The 24,689-nt window shown below is 36.7% G+C and overlaps 1 protein-coding gene across 12 annotated transcripts in view; it reads right to left on the bottom strand.

Moving 5' to 3' along the window:
* The window catches only part of MAPK10 (mitogen-activated protein kinase 10), a 287,095-nt gene extending 264,422 nt beyond the window's left edge, over window positions 1–22,673 (bottom strand). For 8 of the 12 annotated variants that reach the window (XM_033106086.1, XM_033106093.1, XM_033106084.1 and 5 more), the window contains exons 1-2: window positions 22,275–22,673; window positions 17,100–17,214 (exon numbers count right to left, since the gene is read on the bottom strand). The gene's annotated coding sequence lies outside the window, so the exon portion shown is untranslated. Of the gene's footprint in view, window positions 1–17,099; window positions 17,215–20,272; window positions 20,517–22,274 lie in introns of those variants that run through there. The other 4 variants (XM_033106088.1, XM_033106083.1, XM_033106094.1 and 1 more) reach the window with 4 other exon arrangements.
* Between the last annotated feature and the right edge of the window lie 2,016 nt (window positions 22,674–24,689).

The raw sequence follows: 24,689 nt of genomic DNA on the forward strand, positions 1-24,689 counted from the left end.
AAAACTCTTCCACGTTATAATGAATATGGCATACAAAGCTCTTCATAATGTAATTGGCCCCTGCATACTTCTTTCTCTTGCATAACTTGCAGCTCTACAAATCTCTGTCACTTCTGGGCCCTCGTAGGTGCTGTTTCCTCAGCCTGGAATGTTCTCCTACTCCACCAGCATCCCTCCTTCATCTGATTAATTCCTACCCAACCTTCTTTTTTCAAGGAGACGATCTCTGACACCTAAACCATGTTCAGTACCCTTGTCATGTGCTTACAAACACACAAAAAAACTATAGCCCACCTGATAATGATATTTCTCATATTTTGTTACATATTTAAAATTAGCATACAGATAAATTATATAATTACAAACTATGATATATGCTCTGAAGCAAACGGTCTGTTGCCCTCACTAGACTATAATCCTATGAGGATCTTTTCTAAGCTCAGTGCTTAGAATAATAGGCACTCAGAAAATACAATACTTTATATTATATATCGTGTGCATATAAATCCATAGAAAAAGGAATAGTATCAGTGCTAACAGCAAGAAGTAGGAGAAAAGAGGAAGAGAAAGACAACCTAATTTCTTACTTGCACTTACCTGTTAGATTCTCTGAGGGCCTTAACTGTCAACACCCATCTCCCAAACATCAACTCTACATCTCCAATGTCATCTTCATAGCTTTGATGAAATAAAAGGTAATTCATACAATGCCTGGTATAACCCCTGATACATCTTTTAATTTGCCCAATAGATATAAATAATGTGTTGTACATGTTACATTGTGCTAGACATTGAACTGTATTCAAATTAAAATACTATAAAGCTCTTAGAAGCTTAAAGATAAAATAAATGCAATTTATATTAAACATGCACACAAGACTTTGGTATATAAACACCATGTGAAAAATGATTTTTAAAATTTAAAATCTTTCCATAATGCTCCTGCCTTAGAGTATAAGATAATAAATGACAACCAGATAATGTTACTACAAACAGAAATGATAGGCTAACACTAAGTTGGTTTTTAAGTTATTTTTGCTTTATATCAGTTTGCTCTCCTTCTCACCCTGGCCTTCTTCCATTTATTACTTCCTGTCTCTCTTACTCTCTCTCTCCTCCTCTCCCCAATTGATAATACATTACATTATTCATGTAATGTCAAAGATGCCACCCTAAATTGGAAATTACTCAAAAGAAATCAAACTAGAATCAAGAGATTTCCTAACATTTATAAAAAAGCTAATTTGTGTTTAAATTGGTTTAAGATCAAATAATAAATGAACAAATAAGGAAATGCCATATGATAACCTTTAGAAAACAACTAGCACATGAAATTACTTCTATAAATTAATGTCGGATAATTTTTAAGGAAGGGCAGAATCAATTTCATGGAAGAGACAGATAATTTTTTTTAAGTTTTAAATTGTTTTCTTTAAAATTAGAGGTATATGTATTTTGGGAAACCTAAACCATTGTGACTAACTCTAGAAGTTCATCTTAACTATTTGAGACCTGGTCTTTAACGTTTTTAATTTAAGGCTGACAAGCCTACTTTCTCCTAGAAGTGCTTCTTGAGACTTGTTCAGAGATTCTGTGAAGCAGTTAGGGCTACCCACAGATCCTTGATCAGAGGGTCGTATCCAGGAATATGAGACTTAGAGCACTTATCTGGGAAGTGTTTCTACTTTTATCAAGTATGCAGATAGAGCTTTGGAAGGGCCAAACACGGAATCATGATGATAGGGGAACATATGTCTATGAGTACAAATCAAATAAGGTCTTTGGTTCAATGATTCCCCAGGGAGGCCTTCCCTGGTTACCATACCTAGAATTGTAACCCTCCACTACACTCCGCAATCCATTTTCTTGCTTTAATATTCTCCTTGACCATTAGCACCATCTAATATATAACATATTTTATTTATTCATCTGGTCTATTGTCTGTCTCCTTAAACTGGAACATAAGCTCATGAAGTCTGGGATGGTTTTTTAATCTATTGTAATCCCACAGCTAGAACAGGACTTGGGATATAGTAGTGTTCAATAAATATTTATTGAATGAATAAACGAAAGCAAATCTATCCTTAGAATCAATATGATAACTGATGAAACTGCCAGATTACTTTACCTCCACATGGTAAATTTAGTGTAGCTAAAAGTCTTGCTAGAGATTCAATTTAGAAACAGTTTTCTGCTCTAGTGATAGAGGTTGATAATCACTTCGATTACCCAGGAAAAGCAAATCATATCTGAACCCCTTCAAATGGATTATCTGAACCCCTTCCAATGGATTCTTCAGAAACTGCTGAAGGTCTCTACCTACACTTACGTGAGTGGATGTCCGGGAGCTAGTGTGTAAGAATCCCTTTTGTGTTTGAGAGTCATAAAGAAGAAGCTGCCTCATACCACAGAGAGAATGGGAAAAATGGTAAGTGGTAAGAATTCCAAATCCTTAAGATAGTAAACATCTGTACCCAACGTGATCGGCTAATCCAGAGCAAGCTTGCAAACCATGAAGAGGGACTCCTGCAACTAGTCATTGCATCAGTGCCTGGGTCAAGAGCTGGAAGACAGCAATTAACCTGCCATTGCCACTCTGCACATTAAATTAAAAATGCTCTTTAATTTTCTGCATCACCATGTGAATCAGTATATGGAATCCAGGCACGGAGGCTGGGGATGGGTTAAGGCCAACAGAATATCATCTAGAATCTTCTACTGGCACTCGAGGCCCACTGATTTGTCCAAATATCCCATTACTATCAAACTTGTCATTTTGTCCTTATCACATATGCTTCTTCGACATCTATTTGCCTTTTACCAACAGTCCAATTGCTAAAATGTCAACTTCCTCCAAGCCAATCCATGCTTTCTTTAACATACAATGCATGACCTCCTCTTCTCCTTTCCTTCCTTGACTAATTAATTATATACTTCTTTTCATAATGTCTATGGAAATTATTTTTAAAAGCTTATTTTGGCAGAGAAATTGAGAATCTGCAAAGCACGTCCAAATACATTATCTCACTTACATAAATAAATAGCAGAGTACTATTTTATAAACTCATTTTTTTCTTACACTCCCCAACTATACCCTTTCCACAGCTTGCTCTTCCCAATTCTAATAAGGGTCATCCAGCAATTTACATGCTAATGAGGACAAAAATGAAATTAATTTATTTTATTTTATTGAAAAGTACCCCAGGGTATTTGCCATAACAACTAAGTTTTTTGTTGTTGTTGCTATTTCAATAATGAAACTATTTGGTAATGATCCAAAACAAACCAATCTCTTTCAAAGTTTGTAGTATTAAAATAATAACAAAATTTAATTCTTTGCTCGAGCTAGACAGTGTATTAAAATGTTTACACTCAATTATCTCCAATACTATGGGGTACAAACTACATGCCCATTCTATAGATAAAGAAATTAAGTCTTAAAAGTGATAACTAATTGCCCAGTGTCAGACTGGAAATCTGGATCTGACCTGTATAAGCCTCTGGGCACCACTCTGTGCTGTTGGGCATGATTCTGTGACAAAGTATATGTAATAGCAGGGCTGTAGCACAGGACGAAGTCATCTCAACTATCACCAGGGACATAGAATATAAAGAACAATAAAAATAACAGTGTTTAATTACACTAAATAAATAGCAAATGCGTGCAATTGCTTGGGACCTCAGACAGAGTTGTACAGTGAAAGGGGAGAGAAGTTGAAGCTAAATATGACCAGAAGCTTTCTGTAAGCCCTGTTCTCACCTCACCCCCAAAACAAGGAGATTTTATCTTAGGCAAGAAGGACTGGAGGCTTCACTTCCACACACAGCCACAGAGACTTCAGCTTCCAACACAACACTGCCTCACCTGCTTTCTTCTCTAGTGCTACTTACAAATCTTTATTTTAACCAGGTTTTTCTAGCCATATGAACAGATTTAGGATTTGAAAGAGTGTAGGATGGAGGGAGAGCCTCAATCATTAGCCTAAAAGTCTAATTTCATTCTCCAGGTATTATGTTCAACATTTTTCTTTATTTTCTTAAGAGGCAGTGAAGTGTAATGCGTAAGTGCACAGATTCTGCTCTGCTACTCACTAACTATGGGACTTTAAACATGTTACTTAATCTCTCGTGCTCAGTTTGCTCATCTGTAAAATGGGTATTATAATAGTACCTACATCATTGTGAGGTATTGTAAAGAATAAATGAGATAATATATGTAACATACTTGAGGATAGTACCTAGCTCAGAATAAGTTCTCTATAAGCATTTACTATTATAATTACTATATAATGCATATGTCATAAGGATTACAAAAATAATAGCTAATATTCAATGAAAATTATGCTAAGTGATTTCCATTTAATCCTCATAAGATCCCTGTGGATACTATCACTGTCCCAATTAAAAATGAAACATACTCAGAGAGGTTATGGAGGAGTCCAAAATTACCCAAGCAACTGGGTGAAAAAGATGAAAGGATTAAGAAGTACAAATTGGTAGGTACAAAACAGTCATAGGGATGTACATATAGCATAGGGAATATAGTCAATATTAATAACTATGTATAGCAATAACAATGTATAGTGTCAGGTGGGTGTTACACTAATTAGGGGCATCACTTCATAAATTATATAAATGTCTAACTACTATGCTACACACCTGAAACTAATGTAAAAGCATATTGAATATCAACTATAAATGAAAAAAAAATTAATAAAAATAAATTAAAAAAAAATACCCAAGCAGTTAAGTAAGTTAGGACTCAAACCCAGCAGTTTGAGTCCAGGATCAACTCCTAACCACCATGTTATTTCAGCTGGGTAATAATACCTGCTGATAGGTACTGAAGTTTCGTTTTGTGCCAGGAATTGTTTTAATAACTGTACATCTCTGATATCTAATATCTCATGAAAATTAATTCAAATCCTCACAACTACCTTATGCTTTTATCGTTCCCATTTTATAGACGAGAGACCAGGCAATTGGTAACGTGGCCAAGATCATACAACTAGCAGATGGGTAAAGTAAGTGTACCCCACAGTGAAAAGTAGGTAAAGCCGAGGTGCTAAATTGAAATCTCAGTGACCTAATACCAGATTGAGCATCACAATTTTCAGAAACGAAACATCATCCTGCTATAGTCATCTAAACAATTTCTAAGCCAGAATGACTAAGACAGATACTCAACACTGGAATCCTAAAAGAAGGAACTGATTAAATGCTAATGGATTCTGATTTGCCTTACTATTCAATCATTTTCCCACCTCTAATAACAGCTATTTTCACTGTCATTTTTATTCCTGTCCTCTACAATTTGAATAAACTCACTATTCACAAATAGGGATTAATTTTTTTTTTAGGAAGCAAGACAACCGCCTTCATTTGGTTCCTGTCCCACAGAAGTTAGAGAAGATGTAGTGAGAGATGGTGGATGAATAGTCAGCCGGTTCAACTGTGACAAGAGGAGGATCTGTCCGTGACATATCTGGCCAAAACTCACAGGAACTTATACGCATCACTATCAATAGTAATCGATAACTACTGTGATTGGGTGGCCGAGCAGGACCACAGTAGTCCAATAATTCTTGAAGTATTTATGCAAAACAGAAAAATAAGCTTGGTTTGGTGAGCAGAGCACAGGTTTGGTTTAGCCCCAACCACCCATGGAGCCTCAACTCTATATACCAAAGGCTTGGTGTATGTTCCGCACAGATCTCAGTGAACCTGAGCTAATACAGGAAGGTGTCTTTGACGTCCAGAGACACATGATTGATAGCAAGGACAGAAACACACTGTTACAGATCTAGAGAACAGACTAAGTAAAATACTAGGGTCAAGAAGAAAGATGGCAAGCAAAATTGATTTATAGGAAGATTGTGTGGGAGGATAGCAATGTGCCATGGGAAATAATACCAGTCAGATGGTCAGAACGAGTTATTGGATCCCTTATATTTACAGCAAAATTAAATACTTGATTTGCTAGGCAAAAAGAAAGCCAATCAGAATATATATAAAGGGATGATGAATAAAATTTAAGATTTGGGGAATTCTTCAGAATGTTATTCAGGTTAAGAAAAGTTGATGATCAATTGTGTGATCACAAATTAACTATTGGTAGACAAATAATAAATTAACAGGATCCTGGTTAGGAAAGAAGACATGTTGATGATAATGGTAATAAATTGGATGGAAACAAACACAAAACCTGGCAGTTACTGAGCACTGAATGCATGTGGTTACATTCAGACCCTCACCATAGTCTTATGAGACCAGCACCATTATTATACAGATGCGGAAACAGAAGCTTAAGAGATTATATGACTTAACCAGGATGTCAGATGAAGTAATAGAATTTGAGTTTAAACGCAGGTGGTCTAGCTTTGGAGTTTACATGCTTGACCCCCATACTATACAGCTATGTGTTCAATTAATGGAAGTAGCCATAATTAACAAGAACACAGATGCAAGTACTGGACACATCAAATGTTATCCCACCTCCATTTGCATAAAGAAGAGTCAGGATAATGAGGTCTCTGATAGCAATGGTAAACCTTACCAGAATACAGCTATGGAAATGAGATACAATGAAATTCAAGTACTTTTAAAAATGACCTCTCTGCTATCCAGGAAAATAGTTTACAATACACAAGATTCATAATGAACAAAATAGAATGGACTTCCATGCCTGGCTGCACCGTCCCACTTTGGAACCGACAGACAACAAGTTTGCTGTGTAGGTATTTTGTGATAATGCCTTTACTATTATTAACAGTGGCAATAGTAGTTTCAGGCAGCATTTCATATTTCCATAGCAGCCTTCAACGAAGGAGCAAAAGCACCTGGCAAACATTCTCATTTGTATTATTGATGGCTTAGATTAATAGAGCGCCTTTCTGTCAAAGAGCTCATTAATCCTTACACAGACTCTTGTGACACAAACAGGCAAGCAATCCATTTCTATATTTTACATATGAAGAAAAAAACAAAACCTGAGAACCTGTGTAAAACTGCTTGGTAATACCATGGTTGGACCTACCATTTTATCGAAATCATAAAGAACCTGGTATTTCCCTTCCTTATTGACTCAAGCCCTATCTCTTTTACAACTTTCAGGCTACCTGAAAACTGGAGGCCTTCCTATCTACTGCATGCCTCATCCCTCGCCACTGATTCTCACTGCCTTTTCTTTAAACTAGATTTTCATTGCCTCCCTCCCTCTAACTGTCCACTTTGTCTCCATTCTGTCTTCTCCAAACCACTCTCAACATTGCTGCCAGAATCATTTTCTTAAACCTGCTTAAAAAATACCAGCAGTAGCTCTTCATTGTCTATAGAAATAGACCCAAACTCCTTTATAGATCATTCACGACCTCCCTCAGTCTGTCCCCAATCTATGTTCCCAGCCATATTTCTGACTGCCATCTATCTCCGTTGTGCTTCGGTCATACAAGACAAAAGTTCTAAACCCCAAACCCACTCTGCTCCTTGCTCATTCTATTCCCTATTCTAGAATAAACCTTTCCAAGTCTAACACTGACAATCAAAATTATCTTCACAATTCTACTCCTAAGCTATCTCCTCCATGAATTCCTCCTAATATTTCAGTTGAAAATGGCTGCACCCTCAAACTCTACAACACACGATTAACCTTTATTTATAGGACTCATTATATTCTACCTAGGACGATGGTGACTTGTGGAAGTACATCTGTCTTCTTAGAATGTTCTATCATTGAGACTCACAGAGACTCAACTATGTGTTAGGCCCTGGCATCTAATGGATAAAAAAGTAAACCACATCTCTGCCTTCATGGAGGTTACCATCTTACAGTCTTTGTCATCTAGAGTTCCTCCTCTGAATGATCAAACAAACTATTTTCCCAGTTTTCCCAAGGATGGTATATAATCAGTGCCATTCTAGATCCATAAAAGAGATGTTGGTTCATTACATACAACGGCTGCTTTTTAGAAGTGGTTCTCAAAGTGTATTACATAGATCCCCTGAGGGTATGCAAGGCCCTTTCAGGGGTGTTGATGATGCCAAAACTAACTCTAAATAATATAAATGCATGGTTTGCTGTTTTTATTCTCATTTTCTCTCAAATGTACAGTCGTGTCTCCCAGAGGCCGCAGGAGGTATGACATAATAACAGATCGAAGGCATAAATAGATAAGAGAATTCTGCTGTCTTCTATTAAACCGGTCATTAAACAGATTTGGGGAAAAAATGCCACTTTGTCACTAAATTATTCTGTTAAAAGTAGTTTTCTTTAAAATATATATTATTGTATGTGAACATGTAATGGTTTTTCTGTTGTTAATTCTTAAATGAATTACATAAATATTTTAAATTTATATCTGAATTTCTAATATGGTAAATACCAATGGATAGAACCCACATAAACAAAAGCTCTTTGGGTTTCTCAATAATTTTCAAGAGTGTGAAGGGATCGTGAGACCACAGAGTCTGAGACTTGCTTCTTAGAGTACTGGGACTCACATCTTTCTGCAGAACCCCAACTGAGAATGCCACAGTGCTAGTGGAGTCATTTGTAATAGTCATGTTCTCTGAGTTAGACCTCTATTCACTTATCTACAAGTATTTCCCCCTTCCCTTCCAACCCAAAGGCCCCAGGTTTGATAGTGAGCTGCTTAAGAGCAGAGACTAAATAGTATTCATCTTTGTTGCTGCAGCACCTAGCACAGAAGGGGCAGCCAGGAAATATTGGAGAAAGGAAGGAAGGGACGGAGAAAAGGAAAAATTGTGTCTTATTCATTCTTCAAAGTTTCTATCACAATAATTTGCCTATTGAAAATATCTGTTAACCTTCATGTAAATGTGTTGAATTGATATGATATCTAAAGTAATGAAGAAGCCAGTAGTGTCACCTGGTATGTTGGTAAATCCCAGCGCCTCAGAAACAGTGGTTTTTAAAGGCTAATTTAAAAGAGTTCTCTCATAAATGAATCGATGAACAAACATTTGTGCACACTGGTCCTTCAATAGCAGAGGATCATTTTTAAATAAAGAAAGATACGAATTTTGAAAACAGATGCAGTCAATTTGGTTGCCTATGCATAACCCATCTTCCTTATGGATAATAAAGTCTCAATAATTAGAAGTGACTTCCTATAACTAAAATATCTTGATTTAGAATGAGACGGGTAGAATTACACTAAAGATAACATCTGTCTTCCTGACCCTTCTAAGTCTCCTTCTGACCTAGTCCTCTCTTCCAGCCATTATGAAGCTGCTTTTCATTCTCGAAAATCCCTTCACTGGCCAAAGTGACCCTTACCAAGGTACTCTGCTTGGGCCTGGCGTTTTGGGTACCATCCCACACTTTCATTCCATCTGTATCATTTATTCCACATAATTTCCACAGTTAAAAAGAAATTTAAGCATCATCTATTATTACAAGTCCTTCACACACACCTGAAGCTCAGCTACATTAAGACTTGCCCGAGAGAATATTAGTTCACCACGGAGCTGGTATGAGAATCTAACATCAAGGTTTCTTCCTTTTCCAGAGACTATACAATGAAAATTTTAAGATAATCTGATAAACCCTTAACAATGCACTCTTCTCCCAGACCTATCTTGATTCCCTCACTATATAAAAATATTTCCTAGGTATTCCATTCTTTTCGTCTCCTATGTTAATGCATTAAGAAGTGTAGATATTATCTATGATTCAAAATCCATTATCACCAATTTACCCTTTAACACAAGTTAGTTTATCAGGTTTACTAGCCAACCAATTTATTCATAACATTTCTGTTTTAACAGGAACAGTCTTTAGCCAAATGAGTAAGTGGGAATTTCACACATTATATTAGGTTCAGAAGCAAAGAGTTGAGAAACCAGAGGGTATTTTGGCTCCTGAAACGATAACACAGTCAGACATCTATACTCGGGTCCAAGACGAGGAAAGAAGTTCAACATAAGAGATCTGATTGCCTGTGACATTCCGCATTGCTGATCTGAACCCTTGTTGGCAAAAAGTAGTCAACAGACACATGATATAATATATTTGGCTGATACTCATAAATAAAAAAGAGCTTTAATGAATACTTTCCTACCTACTACGTCACATTGTTTTTGCCTAATTTATTTTATTCAATCATTTTTTATGAGGGGGGCACAATATCTTTAATTTTAATAAACTAAATTCCAAAGCAGAGTTATGTTGATTCTTAAGATTTATAAATGATTTCCTAAAGACAATACTGTAAATATTATCCACTCTCAAACTCAAAGGAGCTAGAAAGTGGGCCTTCAGAATTTAAAGCACCACAAACCAGCTAGACCTTCCAAAAGTTCAACTAGAAAGAAAATGTGGCATATATAATTTCTGGTATCTACACTATAGATAATAGATTATCACATATAATGGATGCTGCTAAATTGTAGACTAAACTTTCCAATAAGCCCTAATCTGAAAAAGTTTCTTATGTTAACCAAATTTTCATTAAGATCTCATACTTTTATTTCAATATTGTTCCTCTGATTGATACTGGTTATCGAATTCTTTATGAAGAATCTGAGGTATGCTAAAATTTATGCTGACTCACTCTTTAAATAAGCTCCAGGAAGACATCAACTTCTAAAGGAAAACATTATTATTCTCACAATCTGACATCAATTACTTGGGCTCTCTCAAAGAGTGACAGTCCCAACCAAATCCATCTTCCTAGGAGACATAGCATGAAGTTCCACCAATAAGTGAAAAGCCTTTACAATTTTATACAGTACAAGGGCTATTTATGTTAGTTTTCCTAGGGTTAAATAGTGCTAAGAATTTAGTTTCCCATCTTGGTAACTTGCAGCCACTGAGAAGCCAGACAAAGCAGCCCTAGAGTGACAAGTTTCTGAATATTCTTATTCATCTCACTTGTGTGGTATTTGGTTCTAAAAACCTGTTATGTTCATTTCTGTCTCTTTTTACACTGATTAAGTTGTTATCATTTCTTAGAATCCCTATTCTTACCCTTACCTGGAATTCAAACCATATCAATGTTTTAAGGCTCCATTCAGGTCCAACTTTCACCTTTAATACTGAAAAGGACAAAACCTAGTGATAAAAAAGGAAGTGCGCCCGCGTAGGGCTCCCTCAGGTCTACCACTGCTAGTTGCATGACCTAGGGCAGGTTACTAAACCATCTATGCTTCAGTTTTATCATGTGTAAAACAGAAATACTTGGTAGGAATTCTGTGAAGGTTAAATGAATTAGTGCACACAAAGGGCTTTGAACAGTGTGTGGCACGAAGTCATCACTCGATAAATGTTCTCCACTATTACAATAGTTATTATGATCTTCATTCTTCCTAAACTTCTCTAAACAACTACAGATTCATACTTCATAGGGACCTTAAACTTTAGAGGCCGTTTAATTCAATCTCCCACATAAAGCAGTATCATCTCTAAAAGTTCTTAATATTTGGTTAACCATGAAGATGCTTAAATATTTGCACTGCTGGGAAGTTGACTACTTTTCAAAAAGCACAGACTTGGATACAGAAAGTTATCCAAGTTAGTAATCAGAAAGTTATTTTATGTAGGATAGCTAGTCTCTACTCACCAGTCTCTTTCCTGGCTCCTCTACAACTTCAAAACAAACCTGCATCCTCTATCCTCTTTCACACAATATTCTGGACAGTCTCTGACTAGTTAAAAGGACAGTAGGACACATTGTTTAGGAACATAAAACAAATTTTGGCAAAATTTACTCAACAACAACAAAAAAAACAAACCTGTTTTATGAGAAATTAGGGTAATCTTTGGCTTCTGGGGGATTTGGCAAACAATTTTGACATTTATCACCCAATCTATTTAAATATGGTTGTAGACCTTCTGTCAGGCTGCTTTCCAAATCGTACAATTTTCCAGAGGCACAATTTTTGGTGCCTTCTTTATAGTCTAGTTATTTCTCTATGAAATCCCTTTGGCTATGTTTTATTCTCCTCATGATTTTCTTTTCCTACTTCTGCTTCTGTCTTTCTATATATCTGTCTTTTGTTCTCTCTTCTTTTTTCATCAATTATTCAACAAACATTTGTGCAGTACTACCAAGTGTCAGGCACTGTGCGAGGCATGCAAAAGTCAAAGATAATCAGATCTGGCTCAAATACCGGCTAAGGCGGAGGGACAGACACAAAAACCGTGTAACACTGTGGTAATACAGTGAGGTAGATACACATAGGCTTCTGTGAGAACACCAGGTAGGAAGGAATGCACAACGGAAGGAGTCAGGAAAGGTTTCTAAAGGAAGATAACTTCAGGAAATCTAAAGTGAGTCTAAGCAGTACCTCTCAAACTTTAAATCACCTGAGAATCTTGTTTGAAAGAAGTTGGAGTCAGTAGACCTGGGTGGGTCTTGAGATGCTTCATTTCTATCAAGCTCCCAGATGATACCCGTGTTGTTGGTCCCCAGACCATTCTCTGAATTGCAAAGGTCTTAAAAGATAACGAATGGCTGTTAGTAAAGGATGGGTGGGGTGAATACAGGCCGAATGGACAGTGTGCAGTGAATCGCAGAGATAAGAAACACGGAGTGTGTGTGAGGAAACTGAAGCACATTGATGTCCCAGGCAATTCGAGAGATCGTCAGTTCCTAAATGGGGGTGGATGGGAGTGTGGTATACTTTAAGGAGAAGGGAATTTGCCTATTTACATAGGCAACGGAGCACAGGAAAGTAACCAGGACAGTTACATGGTAAAAACTGCAAATCAGATCTGGTGGCTTCATTGGTAGAATCATGAGCAAGAAGATAACATGCTGGACTAAATAAACCTGCTAATGACACGGGCCTGACTTAGGGAGGAACAATAGATTTATTTCAAAGGGAACTGACTTGAAAAATGTTTAGGAGATAAAGTAGGTTGACTGTATGTTCACTTCCTGATTTACAAGTTAAGCAAGCTGTGATTTCTTCGCATTCTTTGCAGGCCTAGCGTCTATTCTTAATCTGACACTTAGTAACATGTGATCTTGAACAAGCCACTTATCCTCTTTTTGTACAAGGCTCCACACTTTTAAACAGTGAAGAGTTGAGCCAAATAAACATTGTGGTTTCTTTAAACCCTAAACTTTATGATCCTATGAACTAAATTCATCTTTTACTAAATCATGAAAGCATAAAATGTATTCTTAAAACTTACCACAGTACCTGAAATATAAATACACAGTGTATGATTAATATTAAATCTACCTAGCCAACAGGTAGTAAAACTTGAGACTTTTACAGTCCTCCCTCTTCACCCACGACATTCATTACCGAGTACAGCTGCTTTGTACTTAGGTCCAACTGGTGATTCTTTGGTTTATGCCTTTAATCTTTTTTAACTGGATTCCTGCACCAGCACCTTAAGTGTTCTCTCTGGCTCCAAGAAATGGAAGCACTCTGGAGTCAGAAAGCCCTGGGCTTCAATGCTAAGCCCACTGTTTCTTAGCTGTGTGGTTGCCAGCAAGTTATTTAACCTCTCCAAACCTGAGTTTCCTTATCTGTAAATCACAAAGATGACGTGAAGATCAAATGTTTGTAAAGTGCTTAGCACGGGGACTACTGCACAGTAAGAACTCAATAAATGCTAGTGATTATTTTGAAAGACAAATCCCATAAAGACTTTAGCAGACACTTCACACAAAAAAAGGAAAATCAAATGACCAATAAAAAATGAAAAGATGTTCTTCATTAGTAATCAGCAAAATTCAAATTAATACTTCCATGAGTACAATTATGTACCCACCTGATAGCAAAATTTAAGAACTTATAAATTAAGTGTTGATGAGGATATAGAGCCTCTCATACATTACTGATGTAACTAACTGGGGAAAATAGAAAAACTGACTGTGCACATACTCAAAATCCAGTAGTTCACTGCCTTGATATTTATCCTAGAGAAGCTCGTAAACATGTGTACTAGAATCTGTGAGCAATTTTATATGGGTGCGTGTGTGTGTGTGTGTGTGTGTATCGATAGATAGATAGATAGATAGATAGATAGATAGATAGATAGCGATAGAGATATAATGTTTCCCCGAAAATAAGACCTAGCCGAACAATCAGTTCTAATGCGTCTTTTAGAGCAAAAATTAATATAATACTCAGTCTTATAGTATAGTATGGTATAGTATAGTATAGTATAGTATAGTATAGTATAGTATAGTATAGTATAGTATATGAGACCTGATCTTATATTATAATAAAATCAGACCAGGTAGTTATATTATATTATATTATGTCATATTATATTATACAAGACCTAGTCTTATATTATAGTAAAATAAGACTGGGTCTTAGATTAATTATTGCTCCAAAAGATGCATTGTCCAGCTAGGTTTTATTTTCGGGTAAACAAGATATATATATATATATATATATATATATATATATATATATATGCATAAAGAGTATTATATATACTAAATAACTTTATTATAAATTTATTTCTTAAATAAATATATGTAACTCAGGTTCTACCTATCTACCTATGTGTGCAGAAATTTATATTAAAGTTGTTTGGATACATCCAAAAAGATTGCTTCCCACTATTTAACACTCAGTTACATGGTCCATCTAGTTTGTGTTATATATTAGTTTAAGTAATATTGAAACAATCCAAACATCCATCAATAGTAGAATGAATAAGTAAATTGGTATATTCATGGAGTAGAATGCTATATAACAATTTTCATGAATAAACTAAATGAAATCAACCTGGAAGAATCACACAATGTTTAGCAAAATCAGGCGATCTAGAATAGGTATGCTATGTTACAAGATGGAAAACCTACAAAGAAAAAGTAAGTGTGACAACAGGCATGGTAGTGGTTTGTGGTTACCTCTAGTGGGGAAGGAAAAGCATGTGATCTAAAAGGAACACACAAGGACTTACTGGGAATCTATTTCTTAATACAAATGGTAGTTATATGAGGTTTGCTTTATAATTATTCCTTAAGCTGTATTTTTATACCCTCTTCTATGTGTATATTTTCACAATTAAAAAATAAAAGTGATCATGTCAATCTCCTGGTTAAAAATCTTTCAAAAGTTCTTCATTTTTGAGGAAAATCCAAATTCCTTAGCTTTGCCTAGGAGTGCCTTTATTATGTATCTCCTGTACCCCTCGTCAGCTTCATCTCTGCCACCCCGTTTATGGCCCAGGATGGTAATGGCACATAGTGCCCCCAAGTAATCATGCTATCTCAAGTCTGTGGGCCCTTGAAAAATGTTTCCCCTGCTCCCCTTCCTCTGGCTAACCTCTAATTGTCCTTAATATTCAGATAAAATATCAGTCCCTAGGGTAAGCCTTCCTTGACAAATCCCTAGCCTCCCTCTATCAGACTCTGGTGCACTTCCTTTAGCACCCCGTGTCCACCCATTTAAGACCACCATGTAAGTACCACACTCTTTAGAACATATCTTTCCCTTTTATTGGCATATTTCTCTTTTGTCTACACCAAGAGCTAAGGATGATATCTGTGCCATAGATCCTCAATAAATGTTTGCTTAATTAATAAAAGTTTAAGATATGTCTCCTATATCACTGGCAGTGATACATAACTCAAAATATTAAATTCAGCCGTGTAAAATTGCCTTATTTTAGATCAAAAACCGTTGATTATTCGCAATTACATGATTCCCCTTGTAACAAACACTCATTTAATACATGTTGATTAAGCATAGAATAATAATGACTATTATATCAGCTTTCTCAATATAACTGTAAGCAGACTGTAATAAAAATCATGATGTGAAATAAGTACAGGGCTAATTTCACCTGCCTTTTTTGCAGTGATAGGTTATGCATCAACTTACAGGGCAGCCCACCCACCCAGCATTTATATAAGGCACCAAGCAAATGAGAGGGGGCTATTGATCACTAGCTCAAAACAGCTCCTCTGGAGGTCTTACAAGCACCACTGTCACACTCTATTTCTCAAAGATGTTATTTGACAGACAACTGGTTCATCTCTGCTGGAGACCATTGATTATTGACTTTGGTGACTGTGAAGCATCAACCATTTGATTAAAAAAGATATTTTGCCTGTGTGTGTTGATACTTTTATAAGACAATTTTTTTTCATTATTCTAACTCGCAGAGCAACTGGATCCATTTTTAATAGTTTTTATCAAGCAAAAGGATTTCTAGGCTAACATGTCCATAAATTGAGCTTTATAAAACTGTAATATGCTTCCTCTCCCTTTATTTCTAAAGATCTAAATGTATGTTAATACATATATTCCTATATATTCCCATATACTCGTATTTATATAGGAATGTACATATGTGTGTCTGTGTAGCTATATATATATATGTGTGTGTGTGTGTGTGTGTGTGTGTGTTTGTGTGTATGTGTGTGTGTATACATATATATATATATATACACATTTTCAGTGTTTTTTATTTTTTGCAATATCATTCTATACTTACCAGTTCATCCCCTCTAGTAGAATTGGTTCTGAGCTAAATTGGTTCTGAGCAATTCCTTTTATTTATATATATATACACACACACACATATATATACATATATACACATGTGTGTGTGTATATATATATGCACAAATATACACATATATAAACATATATATACACATATATACATATATGTGTGTGTATATATATGTGTGTGTATACACACACACACACACACACACATATATATATATATAAAAGGAATTGAGCGTTATAATTTAGCTCAGAATCAATTCTACTAGAGGGGATGAATTGGTAAGTATAGAATGATGTTGCAAAAAATAAAAAGCACTGAAAATACTGTTCCCAACCTGTCACTCAGCCACAATAATTGTTCACTGCAGCCATCATTCATAGGCTGGTATCATCCAGGGTGTTAGCATCATGGTTCTATACAAAGTGCCCACGCACCTCAAGTGCCCACGCCACTATATGTGGTATTAATAGTATTACACACCACCGTTTAACTATCCTGTCCTATTGATTTCCACTCTTTAGTTGTCATTATTTTGAGCAGTATTTCTTCAGATCCATACACTAAATCATATGCAATACTTAAATTTGTTATATAAATCACATATTTCCTGCTAAGAAACATTTTCAAATTTGCAACTCACCACTGCTTGTATGGTTTCTCATCTACAGGAAATGGGTCTAATTCAACAGCTTCTTGCATGAGTTGCCATAACGAAGATCTGAGATGATCCTGCCATTGGTGTGTCTCACACTAGCCTAAAATTAAAGCAAAAATACAGACAAGTTTGATTTTAACATTAAATGGGAATTTCACCTGCTTGAGAAAACCAAATGACTGACAAATACAATTGGTGATGGGTGATGCTGCGGGATAGAATAAAACATCCTGAGGTAGTTCACTCTGTAAAGTCATCACAAGCACCAGAGCTGTGGTTTTACCAACACCAGCATAGTCGGATATTTTAAAATCTGACCATGAGTCCCATTAGTAACTGTTAGATTGGGTGATATGGATTTGGTTTTATGATACAAAGCACCTTACTCAGCTTCAACTGGGACAGCTCCACTGTTATATGTTGCATATTCTGTTTTCCATATAAGATTTCATTGGAACAGGGGATTGCATAGTTACAGATAAAGGAGGGGGAAATTTTGAAAACCACTTAAGTATACAAAATGAAATAAAACTAAAGTTGGTCTGAAGCAAGAAAGAGACCTGAATGTAAGTTTTTCCATAATCTGATCTAATTACCAAAGGAGGTTTGTAATGTCAATCTGTAACTGTTCCTTTTCAACATTATATTGAACCATATTCTCCAGGACTGTGCCAGTTTCAAATGTTCTACCCATTATCAAACCATGAGTTTTGATTTCTAGTTTGGAAAGTATGGTCACTATATCTAAAACAAACTTGCTGTCTGCCCCGATGAGAGTCCCTTTCCTGGCCAGATGCTTACAACTGCTGCTAGGTATCCCTCCCCCACCACATGCTTCTGCCCCAGTACCATCCCTATGTGGCCCCAGTGTCACCCACCACCATGTCAGAGGAGGTGAATTTCTTTCTCCTCTGAATTCCTAGTACACTTATTGTCAAATCATTAATATGTGCCTTTGATCATATATACCATCTCTGTTATTTAACCTCAGCTCCCTAAATGACTATAAGCTCCCAGATGACAGAAACTTTGTGTTACAGCTTCCCAAACTCTGCCAACAATAGCAATAGCACTAAGCAGAGAACTCTGTACATGGGAGGCATTCATTCAAGGAATATTTATTGTGTACCTACTATGTGCCAAACAGACACAATCTGTCCCTGACAAAGATTATAATTTAATAGAGAATACAGGAAACACAGGAGTAAGCAATTACCATATTGTGTGGTAAGTGCTATGACGGAGGAAGTACAGACACTGAACAAACAGTGCCGAATTAATGAACTTCAGAGCTTTTCTTCACTATCAATGTTTTCAGATCCTATGTCCAGTGTTTGAGAAAGGGACAATTACTTGAAGAAACTCATTTTCAGGAAGCACAGGGAGAACCTAAGAAGGTTAGCATCCAAAAACCAGGAGGCAGTCTTAATTCCATGAAGACAAGTCACTAGGATGAATTTCTAATATTTTTAAGTCACTGCTGGGTTGTGGTGTTGTTTTGTTTTGTTTTGTTTTGTTCCTGCTTTCACACACACACACACACACACACGCACAGTAGCAAAAATCCTGGCATGCGCAGGCCACTCTGCAAATGGCTGATTGCCCTGTAGGGAACTTCATTTTACACCTGCACACCACAAGGGTTTTAGAGCAACCGTGGGTTAGGAAGGCTTCTAAGGAAATTTCATTCGTTTCTTTATCCATTCAAAACTCTAATTACCATTCCTAGGAGCATTTGTTCTACAAGCCTAAAAGCCTGGAACCTCTATAAGGTTTTACATTTCATAGTCACTGGGGATGAAAACAGTAAGAAAGGCCATAGTGGTTTGTTAGGAATCCAAAATGTCAATTCAATTATAAAATCCTTTACCAAAAATAAGTATGAATTTGTTGTCCACTTCTCAAACCAGAAATGTCTCTTTCTATTTAAGGATATTCAGTATCACCTGAGGTCTCCGTTTCTACCAAGATTCGCAATAGTAAAGCTCCCCTCCATTAAATAAAGGTGGGAGAAGGAATAGTACCTAAACAATATAGAATACAAATTTTGCACATTCCCCCTCTTTGCCTTGATTTCCTCATAAGAATAACATGTAGTCAAGCTAAATCTTCAGCCAAAAATTTACAACCTTGCTACAAAACTATGCCTAGACAGGTAAATTTCTGAAAACCCAGGCTCCAATTCTAAATTATATTTTCTCTTTCAAACAATCGATACACAGCATGATCTCTTATCTGAATCAGCAGCAATGTCTCATTTCAGATTTATGTAATACAATAAATATATCTAATATGCTAAAGAAACAAATGGATTCTATTCTTCTTTACCAATAAGCATCTCCCTCAGTAGTCTATAGGCCCAACTTTTTCCACAAGTCGTTGGTCCTCAGAAGAAGGTGTAAAAGATTCATGCGTGGTAAGAAAGAAGCATTCAGACTGCAGTAAATACAGCCCTCTACTCCTTTCCCGTTATTACTGGACACTTTCTGCCTCTTTTTGCATAAATGTTGCAAGGTCCAACCATAAGCTTAAAAGAGACTGCAAGACAAAACAGTCTAGGAGGCATGGAAAAAGAATTTAAAATGTCAATTTGTTTACTTCTTTATTCTAATTGAAGGAAGTCTCTCTTGCTTTGAGTCCACTATGCTCATAAGCAACTAAGCAATCATTTGATTTGAACACACCAATTCCATGCAAAGTCTTTTAGCTACAAATGTGACCTGAAGCCAGAACTAGCGCAGGAAAGGTGAGCATCTGCCCTCATGTTTAACAAACAAGATAACCCCCAATTTGTCTTTATCTTTTATCATCAGTATTAAGACTTTTTCACTAAGATTACATCCAAAGTAATAGATTCACTTACATAAAGCCACAATAAAACTTAAAAAAATAAAAAAGAAAAAGAAAAAGCCTTTAAATATAAGAGGCTTCACCTTAAACATAGGTGGCTTTTCCCCATTACTTAGGTTAGGCAGATTTCTTTTTCTTATGATATTCCTATAGGATATACTTACAAGGGAAACTCTATGAATTTTCCTATACTTTTAAAACACACATATATTTTATAGCATCTACAATCAATTCTAAGTTCATTCTAACCTTGAAAAATATTGACCATGTACTAAGAAACTATTAAATACTAATAACTACAGACATACCAGACAATGACAGCAGAAACACACGCGACCCCTCCGGGATCTGTTCATAAACATCCCCTTCCAGCACTGCCAACACACTCCTCCCAACACCAGCCAGAGGCTGCGCTGGGGCCAGGCAAGCAAAAAGCCAGAGGCCGCTGATTTTCCACACTACATACGATTTCTTACTGCCTCGTCATCAAGAGCCTTTTTAACGAAAACCGTGAAGATTTTGTAATTCCAGGAGCCCGTCACATTGAAGATACTTTGCAACAACAGGAGGGAGGGATGTGCAAATGAGGAAGCATAAAGACTGTAATATCTAAGGTCATACCACCTTTGTCATCTGCCTTTCTAGTTCCGTTGTGAGGGAGAGGAAATCCACTTTGCTCTATGTGGTAAAAAAGCTAACCCAGGACTTTCTGCCAATAAGAGTAAGATCAAGGTAGAGAAGGAAACACATACCAGAGGCAGTGAAAATACTACAGCCAAACTGTCTGACCCCTAAAATCCAACGGTTCCAAAGTGGAGTCAGAAGCTTATGAGCTCCTATAGATAGAGCATCTCTATCTATAGTTACAACGTATGTGTTCACTTAAGGCAGAAAATGTACAGAAGCCTCTCAAAGAGAAAGGGTCATTCCTGCAACCATTTTTAATACATTGATCAGAATTCTGTGATCTTCCAGCGTCCGACAACTAGCAGTGTAAGGACAGAGGGAGAAATTGGACCTTGGGCTGGCGATGCCTGGTGCACTTATATCCATTTTCCTTCCATCTGAACTGTGGTCTGTCCCATATGACTTAGGCTGCCTCTTTCTGGTTCGTTCATAAAAGTTATCGTCAACATACCAGCAGCAGGCAGGCTGCTGTACAGACACTGTCAGGCTCTGCAGCAAAGACTACCCATGTAAACAACCTTGTGATTGCTTCAGGGCCGACTGCCTTAAGATAAGCCTTTTTCTGTGGCTAAACTGCAGTACCCTGGAAAGTTATATCTTAAAGGGGGTAAAAGCAGAGACTTTGTTTCTACATTTAAATATGGGGGGAGGGGGAGAAATATGTATGTGTATATACAATTTTCTTGAAATATCTCTAACCTTCTTTCACTTGAAGACTTTCCAATAAATCACATTTATTTTGCAGCAGACACAAATACATAAATTCTGATAAATATATTGCCATGCTCATTTCTGATGATATACTTTCCCCCCTCCCCACCAAAAAAGAGCTCTGACATTTCCAGGGGACACAGTATCCCAGCACAGAATACCTGGGAACCATGCCATTAAAAAAGAAAAAAAAAAAAAAATGCTGCCGGCTGTGACTAGATCACTTTCTTAAAGGGACCCCTTCCCTATATAACTGCAGTGCCAATGTGTCCTCTTACCTCTAACCTGACCCCTGTTCTGTGTTCCTCTCCCCGGCCCAAATTTAGCCTAAAGTGTCTCTGCAAGATTAATGCCATTAGTTTTGCAACTAAAAAACATATATACCATTCCCTACTAAAATATATAAATATGTCCCAAAATATTTATTTAAGTTACACCTGTCAGGAAGTAAATATAAATGCATACTTAAAGACACAATTTTTTTTTAATGTTTTTTGGAAGCCATAGCATTTCTTAGATGTGGGACTGAGGTCAGCACTTCTAACAAGCACAGCTGTTCCCTTCTATCTCTCTCTGTTTCTCTCTCTGTCTCTCTCTGTCTCTCTTCCCTTCTGTAGCTGTGCATTGGTCTGAAACCCCCTGGTTACAATAAGAAAGCCCTCCCACCCTCTGCCAACCCTCACTGCAAACAGAAAGGTTCCAACACACCCAAATCTGGGGAGAGATACTCGCACACAGGAAAGACTGGTGGTTTCTTGCCTCAGAGGTAGTTCACTTCATTAACCTCCTTTCCACCCCATTTTTCCACCCTCTCCCATCCTCATTCTCCCACCGCTCCAGGAGCAATTAATAGACATCACCACACCCTCCAAAAAACAGGTTAGAACCCAGAATGAGCAAAGAGCCACCTACCATTCCGTGCTTGAAAACTACGGTCCTGATCCAGCAGTGTTTGCCCCAGAAATCCTCCCTACTTGTTTTCCATTAACCACATTCCAAACTGTGATAAGGAACAGATGCTTTGGAGGTGGGCAAATTGTTTAAAATTGATGGACAGGTGATTTCCAAGAAAACCCAATCTTAGAGTCACTCAAGCCCCTAGGAATTGAGGGGTGAGGAGAAAACAGGAAAATAGTAAAAATGAAAAAAGAAAAGAAAAAGGTAAGCATATAACAAGAACCACCCACCCCCATAAAAATGAAAAGAGAAGAGCAGGTTTTAAAGAAGAAGAGTGGCTTGCTGAATCACCCTCTTTCACTGCCTGGAAACCATTGTGCAGCGTGACGCTGCCTGTACCATTGTGGAACCTACCAGAGGAGACGGACAGAGGGCTTGGGGAATGGGGTTGCTATGGCAACTGAAAGGAGCACACATGACGTCAAAGCCCAGAGAGGTCTAGGGAGGGGTACGAGAGGGAAAAGGAAAGAGGAAAAAGTCTATGTGTGGTTTCAGCTACTGTGTTTTCCGGTGAGATGAGGACCAGGCAAAATATAAAGGAACAGGATTAGTTGGCAGCCACAATGAGCAACGACATCAGGCAGCGGGTCTGCACGACCCAGAGAGACAATCGGCTCCATGCAGCCCTGGCGCTGTACACAGCCGTGCTGAGAAACAAATACCCGCAGACCAAAACACCGCTGGAAATACAGTCAATCTCTGCTTTTCAACTAGCTCAGCTTTTTGCAAACAGCACAAAGAGAGATATATCGTATCTGTAAATGTCAGCGCAAACAAGGATGCTAATAACTCCCGAGCGGGTGTGAGCATTTGAGCCCTGCCTGGACCCCGGAGGTCATTTGCACAATGCTGTTCTTCTTCTCTGTTTCCCTTCTTTCTAATAAAAATCCTAAATAAATATCCACTAAATCAACTAAACAAATTGATTCTTACACTGCAATTTGAATGTGGAAAGAAAATACAGATTATCTGAGTTAACAAATCAGGTCTCTCTCTTTTTTTTTAATTGCAGATAATTCTGGAAAACTGATGCAAATTGCATTACTAATTGGGACAAATATATCCATTTTATTTAAGTAACTTGCACTGCCTTTGACTGTTAGAGTATATTTTAAAGTCTCCATACAGTTTTAACATCTACAAATGATAGATTTCTTTAGAATAAGAGCAGTTGACTACTTCCACTTCTAAAAAATTTTACCAGGGATTTTTAACCTTTTAAAAATACTTTTTTCATGAGGAAAATGTTTAATACATATTTGTCCTAACCAGCCTCTGCCCTTGAACTCTGCAAGTTACCTAATCTAACCAAATTTCTTTTTTGCTTAAAAAACTTTTATGTCGGTTTCTGTCTATTGCAACCAAGTGGTGCTGAGTTTTATACCATTTTACATTATGCTTTGGAGCTAGTATGTTTACATGAACAAGGAGTTTCTTCCATGTAGTCACAGAAAAGACAAACATGCAACAGATATAAACGAAGCCGTGATCATAGACACTGAAATGCATCATAAAACTGTATGAGGCCACATCAGGTTTTATGGTGGTGGTTGTGGTTGCTGCTATGATTTTATTCAGGAGAGAATCTAGAAAAAGGAAGTCTTACATGACTTTTCTGTCTTTTCTGTCTCTTTTCTTGTCATTGGGCAAGTTTTTGGATGGTGCTTTACTCTAATAAACAATAAGAATAAGTTGATTATTAACTTTTAGTCTTGGCAATTGGCCTACCTACAAGATGACCATGTCTCAAGCAAATATATGTACCAGTGAGCCAAACAACTTTATAGTACAATGTAATTGGCATTCAGGCTTTTAAGTTATTGCATTCTAAGTTCTAAACGTCAATTCCCAATAACTGGATGTCAATGAGGAAAACATGAATTTCAACTCTTACCTCAGACTGCAAACATAAAAATTAATTCAAGATAAATTATACACTAAAAGACAGAAGCTAAAATCTATAAAACTATTAGAATAAAATGTATCTTTCAGAAGGAAAAATAGCTTTCTGATCTAATAATAGGCAAAGATTTCTTAGGACACAGAAAGCACTCATCATAATAGAAAAAAAACAGATGTAATCAAAACTACAAGCTTCCACTTATCATTAAGAAAATGTATAAACAAGCCACAGACTAGAAGAAAATACTCTTGATAAACATATCTGAAAACACTCTTGATATACACAAATTCTGGATTATATAAAAATATCCTACAACTCAGTGATAAAAACAAATAATCTTGGTTAATGGGCAGAAGTCTTGAGCAGGCACTTGACACAGGAAGATTTATAAATGGTCAATAAGTATATAATAAAAGTATTCAACATCATTAGTTATCTGAGAAATGCAAATTAAAACTGCAATAAAT

The sequence above is a fragment of the Rhinolophus ferrumequinum genome, chromosome 5, assembly GCF_004115265.2.
Source record: "Rhinolophus ferrumequinum isolate MPI-CBG mRhiFer1 chromosome 5, mRhiFer1_v1.p, whole genome shotgun sequence".
NCBI classification, from domain to species: domain Eukaryota; kingdom Metazoa; phylum Chordata; class Mammalia; order Chiroptera; family Rhinolophidae; genus Rhinolophus; species Rhinolophus ferrumequinum.